Here is a 6,579-nt window from a genome sequence, read left to right as displayed (position 1 = left end):
TGACTTATTTGAACACGAAAATATGGTCAGAAAAAAATAGTTATGCATTCGAAAACTGTGCTACACTATCATTCGCACAAACTGAAATTTAATCCATCAAACAGAAAATTATCATAAACACTGAAAATCCAGTCCAAAGTATTGAACGAAAAGTTTTGAGAGAAAACTGTAAACGAATGGCATGTGGGTCTTCTTCTGTCCAACCTATAAATATAATTCAAACAGAACTTGTAAAAAACATTAATTTAGAAATTGAACATAGGGATATACGGTCAAGCAGAAAACCTATGTACGAAAATAGACGACAAATATATCCGGCTTTTCCAAAATCTTTAATAGAATCAATTGAACAACTTAAAGTATGGAGAATAATGATGTAGGTACTTAAATTTAAAGGTGACCAATTCGTTTTTGTACCCGAAAAAAATTATTCGTTTGTATTACTACAGAGCGAAATCTAAAATGTATGGTTAATTCATCAGATTTGTTTACCGATGGTACATTTAGTTATGCGCCAAAATATTATATCCAGTTTTATATAATTAATTGTTTACAAACTATATTTTATTTTATACCCGTGGTTCATTTTTTCTTTCCTGAAAATCCAAACAAACCTACATTGACATGTGGTTATATTACTTTAGGAATTAAGTGAAAAACTAATTTTCAAAAGACTCGTTATTCGCAAGTTACATTTAGACTTTGAGATAAGCGCTCATGAAGCATGCAGAGAGGAATTCCCAAATGTAGAAATTCAAGCTGGTCGATTTAATTTATGGCAATTTTGGTGGTGAAAAGTAATTATGCTTAAATTATATTATAAATATACACATAATAAAATTATTATAAAATTAAACGTATTAACTTTACAGATAAATTCTGAGCAAAAACTCCGAACAGCACATACAAACGAAAATGCATTCGTTGAACACGTATTTATGTGTCAAAGTATAGATATAGCTGGATGTTTATTTTCTGATTATATATTGCATACTTACGTAGAAAATGATTGTTTATTTCCACCCACAATGTGGGCTCATGAGCCGTCAGAAAATCCTTGGTAATACTATAATAAATAAATACAGGGTGGTATAGAATATATACGTTATATAACTTAAACTCATAATATAATATCTATAACCTTTTGATTTCATATATTTTTTTTTATATGTGGATCGGAGAGTTTCCACAGAACATAAAATACACAGTTTCATAGTCCACACCCTTCTATTCATTTAGTTATATCAGTTCTGAAGGAAACACAAGAAGTGACCTGCACAAAAATAAGATCAGCATCTAAGGACGTTTCAATCAAATGGCCTTAGCCGTCAAACAACGTTTAGATTACACAATCAACGAATACAATGAATATTTTATTCATACAAATATATTAAAATATTTGTAACTAGTACTAAGGTATCAAATTACAATAAATTATTTGTATACAATTGTATAAGTATAGATACATATATTTTTATATAATTTTTACTTTTTATATTTTGAACAGAAAAATGTCATCAACTTTTTTTAATTGACAATAATAAATAATAAATGACAACATTGCACAGAAAATCGTACCTACGTAATCATTTTATTTTTTGGGGTCATTTGACAATCCTTTGTTTGATCAAAATTGGATGAAATCGTGTAACCAAAAATGCCAAACGTAGGGAATCGTGCTTTACCGGTACATATATTGTATACTTTATTAATACAAGTGTACCAAACACCATTGATTGATTTATCAGAACGTTAAGTTAGTGCATATAGTTGAAATCGATTCAATTCCTTCGAATTTATAGGTAAGTATAATAATATTATATTATAATTTATCACACTATTCAGTGGGTTAAACCAAAAGTCGATAGATACAACTAAGTACAATCAAACTTATATTATTTGTATACCTATGGTTTTCTGGCAAATGTTCATGAACAACATATTTACAATGTATCCTCAGCTTGTATAATGCATACACACCTAAGTAAATATCACCTTATTCGGTGTTTTCAATTTAATAGTACCTATTCTACACTAACAATCGAGTCACACTACGAACATTCATTTCGAAGAAAAGTTTATACTTGTTCTTTGTAATATAACAATAGCCATGATTTCACATAAATATTTAATAATATTAACAGTGCTATTTGAAATTATAATATTCAGTAACGGAGAAAAGTCTATTGAAGGTAACGACTAATAATTATTTTACAATTTCATTAAAAAATGTATTTATTAATGAATATAATACTAATATTATATTATGTATATTGTATCTATTATAAAAGTGATTGCTCATTAAATAGATTCTATTATTCACGGTATAAAATTTTTACATTAAAATATTAGTTTTGTAATGAATTAGGTACATAAAATTGTTGAATTGAAATTATTACAATATATATGTATGTATGTTTTAATAACTATAATATGGCTACTATAAAAGAGGTCCAATAAGAAGGGTATTTCTCGAACAGTGATTTTGAGATAAGTATCATTCTTATTTTTTTTTGTTTATAAATAGTTGCTATTGGTTTTAATAATAATAATAATTATTATTATTAATGCAAAAATCCTGTGTATTTTAATTCACCATTTTACAATAAAAAAAATTAATTAAATTAAAAAACAAAATATGTGTAGTCCTTGTCAATGTGGGGCTAATAAAAAAAAAATATAGATTTATGATATATTTATTATTTCGGGAGATATCAAAATGAGTAAATGCTCGCGGGACATACTGTATATAAACTACACGGCTACACAAATATGTAAAATAAAATAATTATAATTATTGCTCTTACGGCCAAACCAGAGCACAATAATATTAAATGGACTAACTGATTAATAATAATAATAATAAAAATAATGTATGAAAAAAAACTCACAAATTGTCAGTTAGTATACAGTTAGTTAACGTACTGTACCTATTCATATTTATGGAACTTATAGTTATTATTATTATTTGCATAACTGTAATGTCACATAAGTTCTTCGAACGTTTTTAAATTAATTCAAATGAAAAGTGTAATAAACGTTATTACGTATGCATCAATATAACTATAATTATTGCATCTAGGCCGTGGTAGGTACTGTAAGAATAATTTAGGTTTAAGCAATCCCAAATACAATTTTCATTGAAATTCTTTGTAAAGGATTGTATTTTAACCCTAGTTAACTCAAAACTGTGTTATCAGGCATATTACAATGTAACCTAATATAACAAAAAAAACCCCAATCATTTAATTGTAAGCCCAATAGATCCATTCTACATTATTTAAAATTTATAATTTGAAGGATAAGGTATCAATGTTAAGTATAACAACTAACTTAAATAATACTATTAAAATATTAAATTGTTTTATAATTTCAGAAGAAGAAAGTAAGTCAGCATAAAAATCTTATTTTAGTATATTTACATTATAATTTTAAGAAAATGTATTAAAATTTAAAATACACTGTACTTTGGACAAAATTACTGTGCATAAACAAGTTGTTAGAACAATATACCTATGTTTGATACCTATGGTTGATACAACGAAAAAAAAATCTCTTTTTGTTGTTATATTTTCAATATACCATATATTTTTTTATAATGAAAAATGTGAAGGATTACCTGTAAGAAGTTTTATAACTAAACTTAAACAATACTATTAAGATGATAAACTGTCTTATAATTTCAGAAATAAAACGTAAGTAAGCCTAAAAATTGTATTACAGTTTAAATACATTGGTAAAAATTAATTTATCATTATAAGAAATCTATTATTTGTAATTTGAACAAATGAGAATACAACGAGACTGTTCAGACTATCCAGACTGACAAACCATCTCAGCTCAGAATCGTTTTTCTTATACAATGATAATATTATATCATTTAATTCAAGTTTAATACAATCCATTGTGCATTGACCCACTTGTAACCTAATGTTCAACAGAGCGACATCCACTTTTCCACTATTTTTAGATTCTGAGTGAAACGATGAATGTATTGATTTTACAATGATGTGTGTTTTTTTATTTTTATTTTTATTTTTGTGTCTGTCCTCACCTTTTAGAACAGTAAAAGTGCTTGGATTTTCTTCAACAGTACCTTTTCTGATAGGAAAATGAATCTAGTTGGTACTTTTGTGGGTCAAAACTAAAAATTTCCCAGTAGATTTCAAATGCAACGTGAAAAACAAAAGAAAAATTAAGGAAAAACGGGAATTTTCACGCAAAGTCTGTTTTCGGTTTTAATCAAAGAGATAAGTGTTTAGAATTTGATCATTGTAATATTATATGAAAACTTATATAAATATATTGGTTTTTAAGTATAGCTATTCGGATCTTTTTAATGCCGATGCATTAAAAACATGGACCTCTTTGATAAGAAAAGTCCTGGCAAAACATTGTGTTGCACCATATTTTTTTTTTTGAAAATGTGAACTGACACCGAACTATGAGTTGCAATTAGTGAAGTAAATTTTTGTGAACATTTTCAGGAAATTTTCAAAATCTTAAAAGTCTTGAAAATTTTATAATTTATTATATTAATTTCTTATCAAATAAATGTTTTCATATTATATAGTTGTAGTGTATCTAACAACTATGAAACAGTAATATCATAAAGTATTTAAATAAATTTAAACTTAAAAATAACATAAAATTTCACAATATAGTAGTTAACTATTTTAAATCAGTCTTTTGTTAGTTGGTAGGTACCTATGTAGTAAACCCAAAAGCTATAGTATCGTTTTAAATAAAATAATATAGAATAAATAAATTATACATACAGTATAATTTATTTGTAGTAATGTAGGTATTAATACGGAATATAAAGTAAGCCTAAATAACAGGAAACGTAGGCCAAAGGCGAAAACAACAAGTTGTTATAGCTAATCACACATTAATGAAATTCAGCAATATTAGGGATGTATTAATACCCACAGCTATAATATGATATTAAACAATATCATGTAGATATTATACATTTAGTATAATTTATAATAGGTAATGTAGGCATATAACAGGAAGTGTAGATCAAAGGTGAAAACAACAAGTTGTTTTACCTAGTTCCACAATAATGCAATTCGACATTACTAGGGAAGTAATATTAGAATATAGCTATCACGCCACTAGTACGTCATTGTTAGAACCTACATAAATACGGGTAGAGCGCTTACCATTACTTAGAAGATAGTCAGCCCTAGTCGTAGGTCTAACAAGCTTACGACAGTGCTTATAATTATTGTGTATTTGAATTTGTAATAATAAAGTGTTAAATTATTGTTATCTTTAAAAAGTCTAAAAGTGTTTATAATTATCACCTATCTTTCTCATCCACGACTCAAGACAACGACGAACGTGCGACGTCGTTAAATAATTATTGTATTAGTGTTCAACGTGTCCTGCATGGCGATCACTACACCTATTAGGAAGTAGTAACTAGTAACTACTGGTTACTATGTAAATGTAAGAAGTGTTAACTATATTATTCTAACGATAGGAATAGGAGCAAATAAACTAAGCGATCTAACATTACTACAATTATATATACCTATTACAATTAGCAAAACACAATAGCTGTACAACGCTCGCGACGCGCTGTCCAGCTATACACTGACTATGTTCTATATGTGCAAGGTGCACAGTCCACTCTCTCATCAGTGATCACCCCTACCACCACTATATGATAGATAACATTCGGGCATCCTGATGAGTTTAAGTGTCCTCACTTATTGAACATTGAAAACTTAGATAATATGAAAACATGTAATACATTATATATATATAAAAAAAATACATGTTAATAGTTAGTAATTAATTAATAGTAAGTAATAATTTCAAACTTAACTCATTACTTTTACTTCTTACACATTTTGACAATAGACTAAACAAAACAAAAAAAAAATAATACAATCAAAAACATGTTAGTCACATCCTGTTTCTTTTAAATTTAAGTCTGTAGAAGGAACTACGTTTTGTATTTTAAGCATAAAAATTAATTACATACCTATACAAATAATATTCATTAATAATAATATAATTACAATATTGCCTCACAGTATATACAAATTAGTGTAGGCATGGTAAAGAAAGGACCAACATAGTATAAAGTAATCACATTTTATAATCCTCATGCCATCTCGGTGGTCGCCTTATTCTAGCTGTTTTTGCTACAGCTGGTGAGAGTGCAGCAAAGGACTTTGACAACTGTTCTGCAGGTTCTTCATCTTCTTCTTGTGGTCTGTCTGGTCAGCCTCTCCTGCAACACCTTGTTCTTCTGAAGTTGTACTAGATTGCTTGTCATCCTCCTCCGAATCTGAGTCAGGCAAATGATATGATTTCATCTGAGACACGTGGACTGTAGTCGCATATTGTCTCCCTTCTTCAGCTCGCAATTCTGACACACTGTATACATCATTAGGTAGTCCTTGTGTCACAATGAGTGGTCCACGATACTTAGGTTGTAGTTTTGTTGATTCACCCGTTGCCTCAGGGGGTCTCTTTATGTAGACAATGTCTCCCTTCCTGTAAACGATTGGCCTAGAGTGCTTTTTATCATACCTAAGTTTCCATATTTCATGTTCTTTA

Source organism: Acyrthosiphon pisum, unplaced genomic scaffold (genome assembly GCF_005508785.2).
Source record: "Acyrthosiphon pisum isolate AL4f unplaced genomic scaffold, pea_aphid_22Mar2018_4r6ur Scaffold_21516;HRSCAF=24166, whole genome shotgun sequence".
Taxonomy (NCBI): Eukaryota; Metazoa; Arthropoda; class Insecta; order Hemiptera; family Aphididae; genus Acyrthosiphon; species Acyrthosiphon pisum.
This window is presented reverse-complemented; position numbering follows the sequence as displayed.